Here is a 22,943-nt window from a genome sequence, read left to right as displayed (position 1 = left end):
TGCCACATCTACCGAGCCCATGTGCCACACCTACGGAAGCCCATGCTCCGCAACAAGAGAAGCCACTGCAATGAGAAGCCCGTGCACCACAGCCAAGAGTAGCCCCCGCTCACTGCAACTAGAGAACGCCCGCTAGCAGCAACAAAGACCCAATGCAGCCCAAAATAAATTAATTAATTTTAAAATATTGAATTAGTTTCAAGGGTACAATGTATAAAAGCACAATAAAAGCCGCCCTTCATAACCCCCCAACCCCACTCTCAAGATGGAATAGATATGCTGTGATACAATTTAGAGTCGTAGTACTACTACTCCTCCCACCACATCCGAAATCCTCTGAGCCAGGTGCAGCAGCTTCCTTTCACAATGCTAGGACCCGCCACAAGACAGATGATAATCCCTTTGGACATTTCAAGGAGCGGCACCAAGGGAACACTACCTGGGAAATGCCACTGACAGCTCAGAATATCCATGGCATTTCTAGAGCCTCGGCACTGCTCTCGCTCTGGGAATGAAGGTCCAAAAAGCACATCGGAGAATGTTCATAGTTGTAAACAAGCTCCACCTTTGAAACACAATCTACATAGAACCACATATACAAGCCTGCACAATGGATGAAGCCAAGGTCTCCTCCATGATTTCCCTTCTGACCACCTTATTGTCTCCTCAACCATAAAAGGTGAACTTGAAACTCAGGACCTTGCCTTGTCACCAGAAACATCCAAGCTTGGATCAGTCTTTCTAAGACCAGATACTTGCTCTCTGAACTATTAGAGACTTGTCACATACACAGAAGTAGAACAGGATTATTTCTATCTACCTGGGGACCTGGAGTCTCTCACATTGCTCCTGTTCAAACTCTCAGAACAGCAAAACTTTACCTACAAAGGGTTCAAGCTATGACACTCCCAATTTCCACAAACCTCCTCATCTCTTGTGAGTCACATGCAGCCAATTCCAGGAATTGGAAACATGGCTGTGAGGAGGAAACTGACTTTGGGGCTCCCCTTGGAGATGGTCTTCCAGACTTACCCAAAGGCCATTAAGAGGAAGGTTTACCCCACCTCAGGCAAACCCGAGGCAGTACTTGCAGTCAAGGGCTGGCCATGGCTTCTGAGCTACATCCAAAAAGAGTTTCATACTGTACCTCGATCTGCTGAAGCAATTTCTGACTGTCCGAGAGCCAGCATGTACCGCTCCTGAACTGCCTCCATTGTGGATCATCAGTAGGGCTGGCAGATTTAGTAAATAAAAATACAGGATACCCAGTTAAACTTGAACTTCACATGAATAATAAGTCATTATTTTTACTATAAGTAGATCCTATGTCCTATTTGGGGCATACTTATCTTCAAAGTGTACCCGTTGTTTTTCTGACATTCATATTTAACTAAACAGCCTATATTTTATCTGTCAACCCTACTCAGCAGAAATGATGGAGGCTTATAGAGATCCAGGAGACACCTCAGCGCCTCCTCAGCTTTTATTTCTACGTCCTGGACAGCGAGCACGAACCTTCCACTCCCAGTCATTGGCTAGAATGGAGGATATTCTCTGTTCTAGAGCTTTTTCTACTTGTCATTGTTATTATCTTCCTTATTTTAAAGAGACGTTTATTTTTTTCCAAACTTAATAGCTCATCCAAAAGTATTTCAAAGTTCATTAGACAAGGGAAAAACAACATGGTTCTGAAAAGTGAAGGAAACCGCCTGGTGTTTAGTAAAGAAGTAGTAGGGAGATTGAAAAAGCCAAACTTAATAAGCAAATCTCTCCAAGGGTATTTTCAGAGCTTGATACCCTCCCACACCCTGAAAATATTATTACATCAAGAATGTAGAACTGCTAACCAAATGTAAGGCTCCCATATGATTCTATCAAACTCAGGATGCTTCTTTACTAAGCAGTGAGCACACTTGCTGCCCCAGGGACCTTGGCAGTTGCAACATAGGGCTCTTCCCTTTGGGATGGAAACAGCAAGTTTTCCTGTGGTCTACACGCTGGCCCCAAAAATACTACACTCCCAATTCTTGTCAACTTTAAGTATTTTTCCACATAGCTCCATTTTTCTGTTACTATTTGGACTACATCCTAGACTTGACATTACATAAATTGCATTCAAGAAGCTATTTTTAAAAGTTGGTAGGAAACCTTCAATCTATAGCTTGCAGTCCCTGGCTTACTTTCATCCAGGTGCATAAGGGTTTTCTAAAGTAGTCAGGTTAGTTACCCCGTATCACAGCCCCACGCTTGTGTCACAGATATAAAAATGGAACATGATATTTAAGGTTTTAGTTGCCAAATCATCAAGCCTCCCAGACAGAGGCAATAGAGCAAAATGATTACAGAGGCATGGATTTTGATTTGCTCCAGTGTCTTGGGCAAGTCACTTGGCCTCTGTATTTATTTGTACTTATCTGCACTTATCTGTCACTTGGGGGTTATAATTGTACCTGGTCCATGGGTACGTTGTACAAAAGATCTGTAAAGTAGTTACAAGAAACCGACACAGAGTAAGCACTCCACAGACATTGGCTATTACCTATTGGAAATATTTCTCCATGAAACAGATTACTTTATCAGTGGATGACTCGGTGGGAGACAGTGAATCACAGAATCACAGCATGTTGAAAGTGACCTAGTTCACACTCTTGTGTGAGAAAAAGAAAAGTGTGCATGTGTAGAAAATGTCTGAAACTTTACCTAACAAATAGTTCATCATGTTAACTTTGAGGATTAGAATAAATCAGGAAAGGAGGAAAGAAAAACTTGAGTGTACTTCCATTTCTATATCATTTGTGTGTCTACACTGAGACTCTGAATACACTGGAAGTGCAGTTTTGTTTAATGTGGCGGGATAAAGGTTTTCAAGTTTTCCTGATCCATCCGTATTATTATCTCAGAATTGCTGGCATTTCTTGCCATCTTCGGATCTACACCCATTTGAGTCAGTGGGCCATTCTGGACGGAGGAGATAATAGAGCAGAAGTGAAGTGAGAGAAAAGGAGAGACAAGATTTTCTCTTTTCTCTTCAAAGAGGAAAGGTCTTTGGAATGGGAACAACTCACAACCAAACTTTGGGGAAAGGATGTGATGGAAAATGAGACAAACATCCTACCCCTGTGATGAGAAGGATTCCCTGGGCTGGATGGAGGGAGGTCACAGGTGGCTGGACGAGGAAACCAGCTAGGGAGAAACACACACAAGTGCAGAGCAAACACCCTGAGGCCACTCAGCCTGACTCCATGCAAACATGTGTCCAGCAGCCAGCCCTTCACCTGTGGCTCCCCAGCAAGACAGGTACCTCGGGGGTGCCAACTCATTCTGAGTCCATTATGCCTGGCCATTCGTAAACCGCTGTCTAACGTGTGAGGAATAAACTCCAAATGTTTATGAGGAAATTGGCGAAAGAGATTGAAAGGTTACTTAAACGGAAAAAAAAGAAGTTCAGGAAGGCAGGATGGTAGAGAGACAAGAAAAAGACCTTAAAAGATAGAAAGGATTTGCCAAAGGAGAGAAGGAAAAAGAAATGATTCCGAATGGGTTAACCTGCAGCTAGGAAGTTAAGGAAGATTATTGATGTGTGAAGACTATGGAAGAAAGTGAATAAAATTTATCAGAAGTTGCTGAGAATATGGTAAGAAGCATGATTATCACATTATGAATTGGCTGCAATGGCATTCTAGGGGGACACCAGGAAGGGGAAGCAGATGTTCCTGAGATGACAGTGGCAGGTGGAAAGTTGTTTCAGGGGAAGATCAGTCTTGCAGAGGGTGTATCAGAGGAGGGCACGTGTGAGCAAGCAAGGAAACACTAAGTGTATACGGCTCCTTCACTGAGTGCACCCAGCCCCGTGGTCAGCCTTGAGAACAAGCAGGACTTCAGGTACTGGAGCTACATTTCATTCATCAAGACTTGAGAAGACACCCTTAACTCAGGTCTTCTCTTCAAACTCCATCTTTCCTTCTTGACCTTCATTTGGCCTCTTCCCTTACCCGCAAGCTGTGGACTGAGGCCACAGAGCAAGATGGGTCACTAGTGTCCTCCATCCCCGAGCGACTGTGGTTCACATCAGTGGAGCACCAAAGGCAATAACCAAGTCACAGACACAAGAGGGTATGAAGAAGAAGAGATTCTGATAAGGCTTTCTGTGACAGTGTGGGCCAAGTCGGCTCTATATGGCTGGTATCACCTGAATTAGGAGCAGCCTTAGGGGAGAAGTTCTCAGAAGGCAGAGCCTGGCTCTCTAGAGGCTCTGTGTGCTCACAGCCCACTCCAAGACCTCAGTCACAGCTTCGGCCCCCAATATCTCTCCCTCTACCTACTCACAGTTTTTGAAGTCTTCTTTCCTCCACATTTCTCTTGAGAGGTGGAGCAGGAAGATGAGCTTCAGGCCAGCTCAGACTCCCCTGGGATCCCAGCAGGATGCCTATCATTAACCTCCCACCTTCTAGGAAGCGCCTGAGATCTCCACATTTGGGGGAGTTTTCATTTCCGCTGTGCTTCAAATGGCTGGCTGGAGATGGCCTGTTGGAAGGTGGCTAAAAGCAAGTAGCAATCCTTCGGGCAGCCTGGCCCTCCTCGACTGTCAGACATCTTCAGGGATATTCTAGGAAACGTTGTTTGTTCTAGAGAAGGGAGGGAAACAATCCAATTGTCCAATAATGCTTGAATGGAAAATAAATGATGCTATACGCATGTGATGAAATAATAGCAAACGGTCAAAAATCAAAGACCTAGATCTATATGGATTCACGTGGATAAATCTTGAAAACATAATATTGATTGAAAGAAAAGAAGATCAAGAACGTTAGATTGTGATAACAGGTATGTAAGTATTGAAATATTTAAATCAATTCAACATATTGCTTCTATATATATAGATGCAAGAAAATAAACTTGATCCAAAGAACCCATTATTTACATTTACTATGCTCATTTATCTAGGAGACCCAAAAGAACCCACAGATAAACTAGCAGGAACTAATAAGACGGTTCAACAAGGCACACACATGCAAGATCAATAAATTTTAAAAATCAATCAGGCTCCTCTACACTGGCGATAACAAATTAGAAACTGTAAAAGAAAATAAGAAAAAAATAAGATCTAAAAATAGTCACAAGAGCTATATAAATTATTTAGAGCTAAGCATACGTACAAGGAAATAGAACTAACAAACTGAGTACGACCAGTTAAACTCCGCCCAACCCAAGGTTAGGAAAAGACTGTTGTTACTTTATGAGAACAGACCCTCTTCTTAAGGAGCAGATCAGTAAGTGAGAGTGAATCAAAGAAACACAGCATTTGAAAAGTCAGCTAGTCCAAGCCTCTTGATTGCACATACAGAAGCTGAAGCCCAGATAGGTTGAGTTACTTGGTAAAGGGCCCAATGTCCTGACTCAAGGACTAACATTTTTCACTCATTCGTAAGACACAATCAAATTCAGTACCTCGGAAAGAGATGGGAAAAAAAATGAAGAAATCAATTATATAGTTCCTCATCTTTAAGTACAGAAATAGCCGTGACAAAATTACACGTATTGAGGGAAAATTGAAGTGCAGAGTTTAAAATGTCAATAATCCACAGGGAAGCTGGAGACCATGTAAAATATTCAGATTAAATCTCTCTAGAAAAGACATTAAAAGATCTCCAGAAGAAGTAAAGCTGTCACTGTTTGCTGATGACATGATACTATACATAGAGAATCCTAAAGATGCTACCAGAAAACTCCTAGAGCTAATCAATGAATTTGGTAAAGTAGCAGGATACAAAACTAATGCACAGAAACCTCTGGCATTCCTGTACACGAATGATGAAAAATCTGAAAATGAAATCAAGAAAACACTCCCATTTACCATTGCAACAAAAAGAATAAACTATCTAGGAATAAACCTACCTAAGGAGACAAAAGACCTGTATGCAGAGAATTATAAGACACTGATGAAAGAAATTAAAGATGATACAAATAGATGGAGAGATATACCATGCTCCTGGATTGGAAGAATCAATATTGTGAAAATGACTCTACTACCCAAGGCAATCTACAGATTCAATGCAATCCCTATCAAACTACCACTGGCATTTTTCACAGAACTAGAACAAAAACTTTCAAAATTTGTTTGGAGAAACAAAAGACCCCGAATAGCCAAAGCAATCTTGAGAACGAAAAACGGAGCTGGAGGAATCAGGCTCCCTGACTTCAGACTACACTACAAAGCTACAGTAATCAAGACAGTGTGGTACTGGCACAAAAACAGAAAGATAGATCAATGGAACAGGATAGAAAGCCCAGAGATAAACCCACGCACATATGGTCAACTTATCTTTGATAAAGGAGGCAGGAATGTACAGTGGAGAAAGGACAGCCTCTTCAATAAGTGGTGCTGGGAAAACTGGACAGGGACATGTAAAAGTATGAGACTAGATCATTCCCTAACACCATACACAAAAATAAGCTCAAAATGGATTAAAGACCTACATGTAAGGCCAGAAACTATCAAACTCTTAGAGGAAAACATAGGCAGAACACTCTATGACATAAATCACAGCAAGATCCTTTTGGACCCACCTCCTAGAGAAATGGAAATAAAAACAAAGATAAACAAATGGGACCCAATGAAACTTCAAAGCTTTTGCACAGCAAAGGAAACCATAAACAAGACCAAAAGACAACCCTCAGAATGGGAGAAAATATTTGCAAGTGAAGCAACTGACAAAGGATTAATCTCCAAAATTTATAAACAGCTCATGCAGCTCAATAGCAAAAAAACAAACAACCCAATCCAAAAATGGGCAGAAGACTTAAATAGGCATTTCTCCAAAGAAGATATACAGACTGCCAACAAACACATGAAAGAATGCTCAACATCATTAATCATTAGAGAAATGCAAATCAAAACTACAATGAGATATCATCTCACACCAATCAGAATGGCCATCATCAAGAAATCTAGAAACAATAAACACTGGAGAGGGTGTGGAGAAAAGGGAACACTCTTGCACTGCTGGTGGGAATGTGAATTGGTACAGCCACTATGGAGAACAGTATGGAGGTTCCTTAAAAAACTAAAAATAGAACTACCATATGATCCAGCAATCCCACTACTAGGCATATACCCTGAGAAAACCATAATTCAAAAAGAGACATGTACCAAAATCTTCATTGCAGCTCTATTCACAATAGCCCGGAGCTGGAAACAACCTAAGTGTCCATCATCGGATGAATGGATAAAGAAGATGTGGCACATATATACAATGGAATATTACTCAGCCATAAAAAGAAACGAAACTGAGCTATTTGTAATGAGGTGGAGAGACCTAGAGTCTGTCATACAGAGTCAAGTAAGTCAGAAAGAGAAAGACAAATACCGTATGCTAACACATATATATGGAATTTAAAAAAAAATGTCATGAAGAACCTAGGGGTAAAACGGGAATAAAGACACAGACCTACTTGAGAATGGACTTGAGGATATGGGGAGGGGGAAGGGTAAGCTGTGACAAAACGAAAGAGAGGCATGGACATATATACACTACCAAACGTACGGTAGATAGATAGTGGGAAGCAGCCGCAGAGCACAGGGAGATCAGCTCGGTGCTTTGTGACCGCCTGGAGGGGTGGGATGGGGAGGGTGGGAGGGAGGGAGATGCATGAGGGAAGGGATGTGGGAACGGATGTATATGTATGACTGATTCACTTTGTTATAAAGCAGAAACTAAAAAAAAAAAGATCTCCAATCAAAATGTTAATTTGATAATAGACATGGTATGATACAATTTATAATAGATATGGTATGAACCTTTCCCTTTCACGGGAAAGGTTCGGCTGGGAAAAAGGAATTGTTCTTGAAAATGGGGCCTGTGCTATTGCAGACACTGTGCTCAACCTAGGTCCACCGAATGCTCTGATGTCATCACTGAGGTCACAGAATTCCGCTGTGCGCCTGGCAACCTTGCAAACATAACAGCCCTGGTGAGCACTAGGCAGTACTGCTGGTTCACTAAGTGGTACAAGTTTTTCAGCCATTTAGGAGACTTGACTATTTTTATTTGTACTGAATCATTTCAACGGATTGCCCAAGAGCCAACAAGGGCCAACCTGTAGGGAAGAGGAGGAGTTGGACATCTCTTGAGGCATCTTCTAAGGGAGACTTCTAGTTGGTACGATGGAACGGCGACAAAAGAGGAAACATCTGGAAAATGAAGAGTCCCAGGAAACTGCCGAGAACGGAGGAGGTATGTGGGGGGCAACTTGTCTGGGGCACATGGGTTTCTGCCAAACTGAACCTTCTCTAGGAAGCGGGGGACTGAGAACGTGTCACCTGTGAAGCAGGGAGCGAGAGACCTTGTCTCACTGATGCTGCCGTATCCATCCGGAGGGTCCCTGTGGTGTGAGATGGCACAGAACGGCCAGATGCCCCCTGGGAGATGGGAGGTCAGCTCCGCTGGTCTGAGGACTCTCTCCTGGGGCAGCCGGGCCTGGAGCTCTGTCGGACTCATAGCAGGCTGCATCCTGCTTGCACAGACCTAGAGGTGCAGCTTTTCTCAGTCCCCGATTTCTCTCTTATTCTCTTGGATCTTTCCCTGGGGTCATGAGGTGGGGGATGTGAAGGATGCAAGGATGCCGAGAGAGACCCATGAGTTGCTTGGCCTCTTTTACCAAAGTGGAAAGAGAAGCCCCATGAGTTGAAGGCCCTGTTGAAAAATATCTTGACAAGTGGAATGCACTTCGAAAGAACACTGTTTGTCTAGGGATGGTGTCATATTGAAAGCAAGGAGGTTTTATTCCTTCAACAGGAAGAATTTCCCAAAGGAGATCAAGGGAAGGGAAGGGTTTTCCAGAGACTGAGACCGCGTGGGCGGGGGTGAGAAATGGCCTCAGGGTCCTGCGGGGAGCTCTGAGAGCCACGGGCCACGGGGTGCCTGCGTGCATTAAATGTAGGCGAGTAGCTTGCCCTGGGAGAGGGGTGGTCACCCCAGAGCTCCAGCTAGAGGCCTCTGCCCCAGATTAGAGCCCAGTAGCTCCTACCAGGCCCAGGGCCCTGGAGACTGTAGGATGGGCCCTGGGAATGGAGCTCTAGACAGCAGGCAGATTTTCAGGCAGTGGCTGGGACAGGCTGGGGAAGGCAATGACTGCCCCTGACCATTCAGAATATTTTTCTCTATGTTCCTCTGTGTGTGTGGGTGTGTGAGTGTGTGTGTGAGTGTGTGTGTGTCTGTGTGTTTGTGGTATTGCAGAGAAGAGCGGGATGAATGGGGGTAGAGTGCTTACCAGATAGAAAGTCTGCGTGGTAAAGTTCTTGTCACCCTGCCTGGACCTGGCTGACACTCGGTGTACGTAAGAGTGTATACAGAATTCTTGTTAGGGGTGTTTTATGAGACAGTAACTCATACACCCATGTACACTCTGATACAGCAAAAATATCACACACCCCACATATAACTTCCTTATTAAACCACACACAGCACATGGAGGTATATACACGCATCCCTCTTGTACTACGTTCTCATACAACCCACCTGTATCACAATCCTTTCCTCCAACACCAAACGCTGGAGATACGTATATAGACACACACACTATCTATATATGACACACACACACTATATATATATGTATCTCCTCAACTCTCACACAAACACAGCTAAATGCAGCCATCTCTAAATACCTCTATAAAAACCAGTCACGTGTCATACACACCACACTTACAACACATTCTTGAGTAATGCCATACCCGCTTTGTACAAACCACAGTAAACCACAGTCTCACTAACCCATGTCAGGGTTGCCAGAGAAAATATGGGCTATCCAGTTCAATTTGAATTCCAGATCAACAACAAGTAATGTTTCAGTATCAGGATGTCCCAAATATTGTATGGGCCATACTTACACTCAAAATAAGTCAGACCAAATACTGCATGGGAATACTTACCCTAAAAAATTATTCTGGGTTTATCTGAAACTGAAATTTAACTGGGTGCCCTGTATTTTTGTTCGCTAAGTCTGGCAACCCTTATAAACTTACCACCAGCTGATGTATTATATATTTATTCTAGTTTTGTTTAGTGTGTGTCTTCCCCTACTAGAATGTGCAGCATTACCAGAGACTACAACAATGGAAGAGTGCCGGATACACAGGAGTAGCTGCTCACTGAATCTTGGTGAATGAATGAATGAACACACACCATAAATACAAGCCACACCATGTAATGAGGAAAAGTTACATGTCCCAGAATTCCTGACTTGTGAACAGAAACCATGCACACAAAGGCCACAGACACAGATAGACACATCTGCACTGTGCTCCCCACGCCAACCCCACACTCACCACAGACATAACTGATACACATCACTCACTCTTCCCACACACTCACAGTCACCACCGACGCCTACATTACCAACAAGACAGTGAGAGAATAAGTATTGATTGGAATTAAATCCTGGAGTATCCACTGGGAACCACACTCTCAACTGTATTCACTGCACCTGACACGTGTCACACACTCAGTAAATATTTGTGGACAGAGGACTGATGAACCCACCCTGAGCCTTTCATTCCTCCCTCAGGAATCTCGAAGTCACAAGAGGATCCCCCTCGGCTTGGATCCACTGTGGTGGCCCAAGGCTGCAGCCCAGGGGCAGGGGAGGTCTCCTCTGCCTCTAAATACTTCTTCTGTACTTCTACTCCACGCAAGCTCCTCTACGCTGGTAAGGGCGCGGGGCTCCTCAGGTGAGGGGGTGCTTGGCTGTGAGGCAGGAGGCACACAGATCCCAGGGAGGCTGAGAGGAAACCCAGGGTCATCAGAGGTGATGAGGGCTCTGTGGAAGAGCCTGGGCAGGATGGCTGAGCTGTTACGAGGGCGTGGATGCCAGCTGAGTGTGTGTCTGTGTGTGTGTGTGTGTGTGAATACTGCTACTACCATGGTGGGGAAGTCAAGGAGCAGGGGCCGGAAAGGTCTGGGCTTGAGGTGGAGGGAAGAGGGACCAGATTAAGCATCTTCAGAGGAAAATGTAGGCTTTGTCTTTGCCTTTGCTTCCAGAGAAGGACAGAGTTCTGCATCATAGACCTCCAGGCTCAGAGCAGGACCATCCAGCTCAGGTCCACACAGCTCACACATACATGCGCCCTCCAGGCACAGCCCTTCTCAGTGCACACATAAACCCCAAGCACGTGATCCACAATGCTCCTCTCCTGCACCACAGCCCCATTCCACAAGGAATGCACCACCGATATTCCCAAACTCACACTCCTCGTCGTACACGCATCCAGCCGCATCCCTCACATACCACAGCCCTCACCACCATACTCCACACCCCTGTATACAGACACCGCTCCAGTATCCCCCCCACGCACATGAAAAGCCCACAGATGACACCAGATACACCACTCCGTCCTACGGCCAACAGACACCAAGCTCACGACATAGCTATGTCATGCAAATGTCCCTCTCTCGTCTACCACACCTGCTCCCTCAGCTTCCGGCATGGCCCATGCATGTTATTATGTTTTTAATTTCCTTTTTCAGGAATCCGGAGATTTCATCGAGACACTGCCCAGCCTAGAGCACCCCTAGCCCAGGATCAGGAAGAAGGAGAGACCGCTTCCCCATCATACTGTGTCTCCTCCTCACCCTCTTCACCCTGTAAGAACTATCTGCACCCAGACAAAGAGGAAAGGGGCATGAAAATATACTACATGCAGGTCCAAGTGAACAAGGGTGTCGCTGTCTCCTGGAAGACAAAGAAACCCTTGGAGTTGCCTGAAAAGCAGCTGAGGATAGAAGAAGTGACCCTTCCTGAGGATGTGTGCGCAGTAGCCACTGACCCCTCTTCTGATGTGTCCACCGAACGCCTCCTGTCTGACAGTGAGCCCACTGGGGAGGAGAAAGAGTATGAGGAAAGGGCAGAGCCAGGCAGCCCATCAGGGTCACCTGCCGTCGAGGAGAGACCCAGCGCCAAGACACCGGACTGGATGGTGACCATGGAGACCGGCTTCAGGTGCATGGCTTGCTGCTGGGTCTTCCCCACCTTGGAGATCCTCCAACAGCACGTGAAGTTCGGCGTCCTGGAGGGCTTCAGCTGCCGTGTCTTTCATCTCACCATGGCCAAGCTGATGGGCAATGTGGAATCCAGAGCACCCCCGAGCAAGAGGAGGAGGAGGAGGAGGAGGAAGAGAAGCAAGAAGAAAAGGAGAATGAGGGAGAGCCGCCCACGGGGGAAGGCCCCAGCCCGAAGAGACCCCGCAGGTAGGGTCTTTTCTCTCTTTTGATTTCCACACAGCAACTGAGATTCATGGGACAGAAGTCCTGGAAGACGGTGTGGCCGTCCCTTGGAAGAGGTAAGGCTTGAGGCTGGCAGTCTTCTGAGCCTATGTCACGAGGGCCCAGAGGAGTCTAAGGGAAGGGGCCGCACACATGGGCTGGTTGACCTAATGGCTCTGCAGTTGCATCAGCTTGGGACACACCCAGCACTACCAAAGGCATTGAGCTCTGTTGACTTAATCAAGAAGGTGGAGCCTTTTCCTAGGAGTTTTCTCAGGGTCTGCACGACGGACCTCAACTCTTAGAGGACGTACTGCCAGCGGCTCCTTCTCGGCAGAGAGAGCCAGGAGTGGTCTGAAGAGAGGACAGGGGCCCTTGCAGGACCGGAACTTTGAGGTCTGAGAGCCTTGGGCCTGAGCCGAGATCTCACCCTGACCACTGGACCTACCCTTCTGAGACAAAGGGGAATATGAAAGAGAGTCACGTGGAAATGAGGTCCCCCGAGATATGGAAATGTTCCAGAACCTTCGTTGCGTGGTAGTTGATCTGGAGCCAAGCTCACTGTGGTGTGTGTGGCTCTGAGCATTAAGGCAACGCTGGAGGGTAACCCTGACCAGCAGAGCTTGGAGTGCTTCTTGTCTCTTCCTGTTCTACCTCATTTGTTTTATCCCTTCCAGGGAGAAGAAAGGACCCTCGGGATAGTAGCAGACAGAATGCCGTGGTCTGAAGGAGGATGAAGGGACCGGCACTCAGTCTAACATCATATGACAATAGAAACGTCCTATGCAATAAAGGGCATTTTCCAAACCTTTCCTGGAGGTTTTATTTAATTACATTGTTCTACCTATGCATCTATCTGTCATCTACATCTGTATCTTTCAAGGTTTGTGAACAAGCTTTCACATAAGCACTAGAGACGTCCGCCAGCATTTTCCAGAAGAGGCCTGCAAATTGCTGGGGACTCCTCACAAATAGGGAATGGCCACAACCCCTGCCACACAGACTATGCGCGTGGCCCTCCTGACGTACTCCCACTCTCTCTCTGAATTTCCCGAGGTCTCGGATGAGGGTGCTGGCTGGAGGCAATGATCACGTGCAGGCTGAATCTTCTCCAGATTCTGATTCTCTTCCTGGGCATATCGTCCTCAAGCACAGTCTCCATGTCCCTGGCCACACTGATCTCTCTCCTTCAGTCCTTCCCTCCCTCCCTCTCCTGCCTCCCAGTGCAGAGAATACTTTTTGACATTTGAGACGACATTTATCTTTTGTTCACAGAATTCTCACCTGTTCTACTGTGGCCTCCGTTGTGAACATTCCAAAGCTGAGAATTTTCTTTTTTTCTCCCTCATTTCTGCTGAGTCTTTACCTTCCTAATGCAGTGAACTCACAGTGCCTAGCTGACTGGATGGGGAAAAAAATCCAGGGAGCAAAGAGAAATAATAAAAGAATATATCAGTTAATTTTTCATAGTGTTATCCAACTACATATTTTTAAAATTTTGGAATAATATTAGGAATCTTCTCTTTATAAAAAACTGAATTATTGGGCTTCCCTGGTGGAGCAGTGGTTAAGAATATGCCTGCGAATGCAGGGGACATGGGTTCGAGCCCTGGTCTGGGAAGATCCCACGTGCCACGGAGTAACTAAGCCCGCACGCCACAACTACTGAGCCTGCGCTCTAGAGCCCGTGTGCCACATCTACCGAGCCCATGTGCCACATCTACCGAGCCCATGTGCCACACCTACGGAAGCCCATGCTCCGCAACAAGAGAAGCCACTGCAATGAGAAGCCCGTGCACCACAGCCAAGAGTAGCCCCCGCTCACTGCAACTAGAGAACGCCCGCTAGCAGCAACAAAGACCCAATGCAGCCCAAAATAAATTAATTAATTTTAAAATATTGAATTAGTTTCAAGGGTACAATGTATAAAAGCACAATAAAAGCCGCCCTTCATAACCCCCCAACCCCACTCTCAAGATGGAATAGATATGCTGTGATACAATTTAGAGTCGTAGTACTACTACTCCTCCCACCACATCCGAAATCCTCTGAGCCAGGTGCAGCAGCTTCCTTTCACAATGCTAGGACCCGCCACAAGACAGATGATAATCCCTTTGGACATTTCAAGGAGCGGCACCAAGGGAACACTACCTGGGAAATGCCACTGACAGCTCAGAATATCCATGGCATTTCTAGAGCCTCGGCACTGCTCTCGCTCTGGGAATGAAGGTCCAAAAAGCACATCGGAGAATGTTCATAGTTGTAAACAAGCTCCACCTTTGAAACACAATCTACATAGAACCACATATACAAGCCTGCACAATGGATGAAGCCAAGGTCTCCTCCATGATTTCCCTTCTGACCACCTTATTGTCTCCTCAACCATAAAAGGTGAACTTGAAACTCAGGACCTTGCCTTGTCACCAGAAACATCCAAGCTTGGATCAGTCTTTCTAAGACCAGATACTTGCTCTCTGAACTATTAGAGACTTGTCACATACACAGAAGTAGAACAGGATTATTTCTATCTACCTGGGGACCTGGAGTCTCTCACATTGCTCCTGTTCAAACTCTCAGAACAGCAAAACTTTACCTACAAAGGGTTCAAGCTATGACACTCCCAATTTCCACAAACCTCCTCATCTCTTGTGAGTCACATGCAGCCAATTCCAGGAATTGGAAACATGGCTGTGAGGAGGAAACTGACTTTGGGGCTCCCCTTGGAGATGGTCTTCCAGACTTACCCAAAGGCCATTAAGAGGAAGGTTTACCCCACCTCAGGCAAACCCGAGGCAGTACTTGCAGTCAAGGGCTGGCCATGGCTTCTGAGCTACATCCAAAAAGAGTTTCATACTGTACCTCGATCTGCTGAAGCAATTTCTGACTGTCCGAGAGCCAGCATGTACCGCTCCTGAACTGCCTCCATTGTGGATCATCAGTAGGGCTGGCAGATTTAGTAAATAAAAATACAGGATACCCAGTTAAACTTGAACTTCACATGAATAATAAGTCATTATTTTTACTATAAGTAGATCCTATGTCCTATTTGGGGCATACTTATCTTCAAAGTGTACCCGTTGTTTTTCTGACATTCATATTTAACTAAACAGCCTATATTTTATCTGTCAACCCTACTCAGCAGAAATGATGGAGGCTTATAGAGATCCAGGAGACACCTCAGCGCCTCCTCAGCTTTTATTTCTACGTCCTGGACAGCGAGCACGAACCTTCCACTCCCAGTCATTGGCTAGAATGGAGGATATTCTCTGTTCTAGAGCTTTTTCTACTTGTCATTGTTATTATCTTCCTTATTTTAAAGAGACGTTTATTTTTTTCCAAACTTAATAGCTCATCCAAAAGTATTTCAAAGTTCATTAGACAAGGGAAAAACAACATGGTTCTGAAAAGTGAAGGAAACCGCCTGGTGTTTAGTAAAGAAGTAGTAGGGAGATTGAAAAAGCCAAACTTAATAAGCAAATCTCTCCAAGGGTATTTTCAGAGCTTGATACCCTCCCACACCCTGAAAATATTATTACATCAAGAATGTAGAACTGCTAACCAAATGTAAGGCTCCCATATGATTCTATCAAACTCAGGATGCTTCTTTACTAAGCAGTGAGCACACTTGCTGCCCCAGGGACCTTGGCAGTTGCAACATAGGGCTCTTCCCTTTGGGATGGAAACAGCAAGTTTTCCTGTGGTCTACACGCTGGCCCCAAAAATACTACACTCCCAATTCTTGTCAACTTTAAGTATTTTTCCACATAGCTCCATTTTTCTGTTACTATTTGGACTACATCCTAGACTTGACATTACATAAATTGCATTCAAGAAGCTATTTTTAAAAGTTGGTAGGAAACCTTCAATCTATAGCTTGCAGTCCCTGGCTTACTTTCATCCAGGTGCATAAGGGTTTTCTGAAGTAGTCAGGTTAGTTACCCCGTATCACAGCCCCACGCTTGTGTCACAGATATAAAAATGGAACATGATATTTAAGGTTTTAGTTGCCAAATCATCAAGCCTCCCAGACAGAGGCAATAGAGCAAAATGATTACAGAGGCATGGATTTTGATTTGCTCCAGTGTCTTGGGCAAGTCACTTGGCCTCTGTATTTATTTGTACTTATCTGCACTTATCTGTCACTTGGGGGTTATAATTGTACCTGGTCCATGGGTACGTTGTACAAAAGATCTGTAAAGTAGTTACAAGAAACCGACACAGAGTAAGCACTCCACAGACATTGGCTATTACCTATTGGAAATATTTCTCCATGAAACAGATTACTTTATCAGTGGATGACTCGGTGGGAGACAGTGAATCACAGAATCACAGCATGTTGAAAGTGACCTAGTTCACACTCTTGTGTGAGAAAAAGAAAAGTGTGCATGTGTAGAAAATGTCTGAAACTTTACCTAACAAATAGTTCATCATGTTAACTTTGAGGATTAGAATAAATCAGGAAAGGAGGAAAGAAAAACTTGAGTGTACTTCCATTTCTATATCATTTGTGTGTCTACACTGAGACTCTGAATACACTGGAAGTGCAGTTTTGTTTAATGTGGCGGGATAAAGGTTTTCAAGTTTTCCTGATCCATCCGTATTATTATCTCAGAATTGCTGGCATTTCTTGCCATCTTCAGATCTACACCCATTTGAGTCAGTGGGCCATTCTGGACGGAGGAGATAATAGAGCAGAAGTGAAGTGAGAGAAAAGGAGAGACAAGATTTTCTCTTTTCTCTTCAAAGAGGAAAGGTCTTTGGAATGGGAACAACTCACAACCAAACTTTGGGGAAAGGATGTGATGGAAAATGAGACAAACATCCTACCCCTGTGATGAGAAGGATTCCCTGGGCTGGATGGAGGGAGGTCACAGGTGGCTGGACGAGGAAACCAGCTAGGGAGAAACACACACAAGTGCAGAGCAAACACCCTGAGGCCACTCAGCCTGACTCCATGCAAACATGTGTCCAGCAGCCAGCCCTTCACCTGTGGCTCCCCAGCAAGACAGGTACCTCGGGGGTGCCAACTCATTCTGAGTCCATTATGCCTGGCCATTCGTAAACCGCTGTCTAACGTGTGAGGAATAAACTCTAAATGTTTATGAGGAAATTGGCGAAAGAGATTGAAAGGTTACTTAAACGGAAAAAAAAGAAGTTCAGGAAGGCAGGATGGTAGAGAGACAAGAAAAAGACCTTAAAAGATAGAAAGGATTTGCCAAAGGAGAGAAGGAAAAAGAAATGATTCCGAATGGGTTAACCTGCAGCTAGGAAGTTAAGGAAGATTATTGATGTGTGAAGACTATGGAAGAAAGTGAATAAAATTTATCAGAAGTTGCTGAGAATATGGTAAGAAGCATGATTATCACATTATGAATTGGCTGCAATGGCATTCTAGGGGGACACCAGGAAGGGGAAGCAGATGTTCCTGAGATGACAGTGGCAGGTGGAAAGTTGTTTCAGGGGAAGATCAGTCTTGCAGAGGGTGTATCAGAGGAGGGCACGTGTGAGCAAGCAAGGAAACACTAAGTGTATACGGCTCCTTCACTGAGTGCACCCAGCCCCGTGGTCAGCCTTGAGAACAAGCAGGACTTCAGGTACTGGAGCTACATTTCATTCATCAAGACTTGAGAAGACACCCTTAACTCAGGTCTTCTCTTCAAACTCCATCTTTCCTTCTTGACCTTCATTTGGCCTCTTCCCTTACCCGCAAGCTGTGGACTGAGGCCACAGAGCAAGATGGGTCACTAGTGTCCTCCATCCCCGAGCGACTGTGGTTCACATCAGTGGAGCACCAAAGGCAATAACCAAGTCACAGACACAAGAGGGTATGAAGAAGAAGAGATTCTGATAAGGCTTTCTGTGACAGTGTGGGCCAAGTCGGCTCTATATGGCTGGTATCACCTGAATTAGGAGCAGCCTTAGGGGAGAAGTTCTCAGAAGGCAGAGCCTGGCTCTCTAGAGGCTCTGTGTGCTCACAGCCCACTCCAAGACCTCAGTCACAGCTTCGGCCCCCAATATCTCTCCCTCTACCTACTCACAGTTTTTGAAGTCTTCTTTCCTCCACATTTCTCTTGAGAGGTGGAGCAGGAAGATGAGCTTCAGGCCAGCTCAGACTCCCCTGGGATCCCAGCAGGATGCCTATCATTAACCTCCCACCTTCTAGGAAGCGCCTGAGATCTCCACATTTGGGGGAGTTTTCATTTCCGCTGTGCTTCAAATGGCTGGCTGGAGATGGCCTGTTGGAAGGTGGCTAAAAGCAAGTAGCAATCCTTCGGGCAGCCTGGCCCTCCTCGACTGTCAGACATCTTCAGGGATATTCTAGGAAACGTTGTTTGTTCTACAGAAGGGAGGGAAACAATCCAATTGTCCAATAATGCTTGAATGGAAAATAAATGATGCTATACGCATGTGATGAAATAATAGCAAACGGTCAAAAATCAAAGACCTAGATCTATATGGATTCACGTGGATAAATCTTGAAAACATAATATTGATTGAAAGAAAAGAAGATCAAGAACGTTAGATTGTGATAACAGGTATGTAAGTATTGAAATATTTAAATCAATTCAACATATTGCTTCTATATATATAGATGCAAGAAAATAAACTTGATCCAAAGAACCCATTATTTACATTTACTATGCTCATTTATCTAGGAGACCCAAAAGAACCCACAGATAAACTAGCAGGAACTAATAAGACGGTTCAACAAGGCACACACATGCAAGATCAATAAATTTTAAAAATCAATCAGGCTCCTCTACACTGGCGATAACAAATTAGAAACTGTAAAAGAAAATAAGAAAAAAATAAGATCTAAAAATAGTCACAAGAGCTATATAAATTATTTAGAGCTAAGCATACGTACAAGGAAATAGAACTAACAAACTGAGTACGACCAGTTAAACTCCGCCCAACCCAAGGTTAGGAAAAGACTGTTGTTACTTTATGAGAACAGACCCTCTTCTTAAGGAGCAGATCAGTAAGTGAGAGTGAATCAAAGAAACACAGCATTTGAAAAGTCAGCTAGTCCAAACCTCTTGATTGCACATACAGAAGCTGAAGCCCAGATAGGTTGAGTTACTTGGTAAAGGGCCCAATGTCCTGACTCAAGGACTAACATTTTTCACTCATTCGTAAGACACAATGAAATTCAGTACCTTGGAAAGAGATGGGAAAAAAAATGAAGAAATCAATTATATAGTTCCTCATCTTTAAGTACAGAAATAGCCGTGACAAAATTACACGTATTGAGGGAAAATTGAAGTGCAGAGTTTAAAATGTCAATAATCCACAGGGAAGCTGGAGACCATGTAAAATATTCAGATTAAATCTCTCTAGAAAAGACATTAAAAGATCTCCAGAAGAAGTAAAGCTGTCACTGTTTGCTGATGACATGATACTATACATAGAGAATCCTAAAGATGCTACCAGAAAACTCCTAGAGCTAATCAATGAATTTGGTAAAGTAGCAGGATACAAAACTAATGCACAGAAACCTCTGGCATTCCTGTACACGAATGATGAAAAATCTGAAAATGAAATCAAGAAAACACTCCCATTTACCATTGCAACAAAAAGAATAAACTATCTAGGAATAAACCTACCTAAGGAGACAAAAGACCTGTATGCAGAGAATTATAAGACACTGATGAAAGAAATTAAAGATGATACAAATAGATGGAGAGATATACCATGCTCCTGGATTGGAAGAATCAATATTGTGAAAATGACTCTACTACCCAAGGCAATCTACAGATTCAATGCAATCCCTATCAAACTACCACTGGCATTTTTCACAGAACTAGAACAAAAACTTTCAAAATTTGTTTGGAGAAACAAAAGACCCCGAATAGCCAAAGCAATCTTGAGAACGAAAAACGGAGCTGGAGGAATCAGGCTCCCTGACTTCAGACTACACTACAAAGCTACAGTAATCAAGACAGTGTGGTACTGGCACAAAAACAGAAAGATAGATCAATGGAACAGGATAGAAAGCCCAGAGATAAACCCACGCACATATGGTCAACTTATCTTTGATAAAGGAGGCAGGAATGTACAGTGGAGAAAGGACAGCCTCTTCAATAAGTGGTGCTGGGAAAACTGGACAGGGACATGTAAAAGTATGAGACTAGATCATTCCCTAACACCATACACAAAAATAAGCTCAAAATGGATTAAAGACCTACATGTAAGGCCAGAAACTATCAAACTCTTAGAGGAAAACATAGGCAGAACACTCTATGACATAAATCACAGCAAGATCCTTTTGGACCCACCTCCTAGAGAAATGGAAATAAAAACAAAGATAAACAAATGGGACCCAATGAAACTTCAAAGCTTTTGCACAGCAAAGGAAACCATAAACAAGACCAAAAGACAACCCTCAGAATGGGAGAAAATATTTGCAAGTGAAGCAACTGACAAAGGATTAATCTCCAAAATTTATAAACAGCTCATGCAGCTCAATAGCAAAAAAACAAACAACCCAATCCAAAAATGGGCAGAAGACTTAAATAGGCATTTCTCCAAAGAAGATATACAGACTGCCAACAAACACATGAAAGAATGCTCAACATCATTAATCATTAGAGAAATGCAAATCAAAACTACAATGAGATATCATCTCACACCAATCAGAATGGCCATCATCAAGAAATCTAGAAACAATAAACACTGGAGAGGGTGTGGAGAAAAGGGAACACTCTTGCACTGCTGGTGGGAATGTGAATTGGTACAGCCACTATGGAGAACAGTATGGAGGTTCCTTAAAAAACTAAAAATAGAACTACCATATGATCCAGCAATCCCACTACTAGGCATATACCCTGAGAAAACCATAATTCAAAAAGAGACATGTACCAAAATCTTCATTGCAGCTCTATTCACAATAGCCCGGAGCTGGAAACAACCTAAGTGTCCATCATCGGATGAATGGATAAAGAAGATGTGGCACATATATACAATGGAATATTACTCAGCCATAAAAAGAAACGAAACTGAGCTATTTGTAATGAGGTGGAGAGACCTAGAGTCTGTCATACAGAGTCAAGTAAGTCAGAAAGAGAAAGACAAATACCGTATGCTAACACATATATATGGAATTAAAAAAAAATGTCATGAAGAACCTAGGGGTAAAACGGGAATAAAGACACAGACCTACTTGAGAATGGACTTGAGGATATGGGGAGGGGGAAGGGTAAGCTGTGACAAAACGAAAGAGAGGCATGGACATATATACACTACCAAACGTACGGTAGATAGATAGTGGGAAGCAGCCGCAGAGCACAGGGAGATCAGCTCGGTGCTTTGTGACCGCCTGGAGGGGTGGGATGGGGAGGGTGGGAGGGAGGGAGATGCATGAGGGAAGGGATGTGGGAACGGATGTATATGTATGACTGATTCACTTTGTTATAAAGCAGAAACTAAAAAAAAAAAAGATCTCCAATCAAAATGTTAATTTGATAATAGACATGGTATGATACAATTTATAATAGATATGGTATGAACCTTTCCCTTTCACGGGAAAGGTTCGGCTGGGAAAAAGGAATTGTTCTTGAAAATGGGGCCTGTGCTATTGCAGACACTGTGCTCAACCTAGGTCCACCGAATGCTCTGATGTCATCACTGAGGTCACAGAATTCCGCTGTGCGCCTGGCAACCTTGCAAACATAACAGCCCTGGTGAGCACTAGGCAGTACTGCTGGTTCACTAAGTGGTACAAGTTTTTCAGCCATTTAGGAGACTTGACTATTTTTATTTGTACTGAATCATTTCAACGGATTGCCCAAGAGCCAACAAGGGCCAACCTGTAGGGAAGAGGAGGAGTTGGACATCTCTTGAGGCATCTTCTAAGGGAGACTTCTAGTTGGTACGATGGAACGGCGACAAAAGAGGAAACATCTGGAAAATGAAGAGTCCCAGGAAACTGCCGAGAACGGAGGAGGTATGTGGGGGGCAACTTGTCTGGGGCACATGGGTTTCTGCCAAACTGAACCTTCTCTAGGAAGCGGGGGACTGAGAACGTGTCACCTGTGAAGCAGGGAGCGAGAGACCTTGTCTCACTGATGCTGCCGTATCCATCCGGAGGGTCCCTGTGGTGTGAGATGGCACAGAACGGCCAGATGCCCCCTGGGAGATGGGAGGTCAGCTCCGCTGGTCTGAGGACTCTCTCCTGGGGCAGCCGGGCCTGGAGCTTTGTCGGACTCATAGCAGGCTGCATCCTGCTTGCACAGACCTAGAGGTGCAGCTTTTCTCAGTCCCCGATTTCTCTCTTATTCTCTTGGATCTTTCCCTGGGGTCATGAGGTGGGGGATGTGAAGGATGCAAGGATGCCGAGAGAGACCCATGAGTTGCTTGGCCTCTTTTACCAAAGTGGAAAGAGAAGCCCCATGAGTTGAAGGCCCTGTTGAAAAATATCTTGACAAGTGGAATGCACTTCGAAAGAACACTGTTTGTCTAGGGATGGTGTCATATTGAAAGCAAGGAGGTTTTATTCCTTCAACAGGAAGAATTTCCCAAAGGAGATCAAGGGAAGGGAAGGGTTTTCCAGAGACTGAGACCGCGTGGGCGGGGGTGAGAAATGGCCTCAGGGTCCTGCGGGGAGCTCTGAGAGCCACGGGCCACGGGGTGCCTGCGTGCATTAAATGTAGGCGAGTAGCTTGCCCTGGGAGAGGGGTGGTC

General features: G+C 44.5%; 1 pseudogene across 1 annotated transcript; it reads left to right on the top strand.

The window, feature by feature from the left end:
- The first annotated feature begins 9,247 nt into the window (after positions 1-9,247).
- LOC308605771 (protein FAM170A-like) lies at positions 9,248-13,972 on the top strand (annotated as a pseudogene). Its single transcript has 2 exons — positions 9,248-9,257; positions 11,526-13,972. The product of its transcript is annotated as a protein FAM170A-like (transcript).
- Positions 13,973-22,943: the final 8,971 nt, after the last annotated feature.

This window comes from Mesoplodon bidens, assembly GCF_964165515.1.
Source record: "Mesoplodon bidens genome assembly, chromosome: 18".
NCBI lineage: Eukaryota > Metazoa > Chordata > Mammalia > Artiodactyla > Ziphiidae > Mesoplodon > Mesoplodon bidens.
This window is presented reverse-complemented; position numbering and strand designations above follow the sequence as displayed.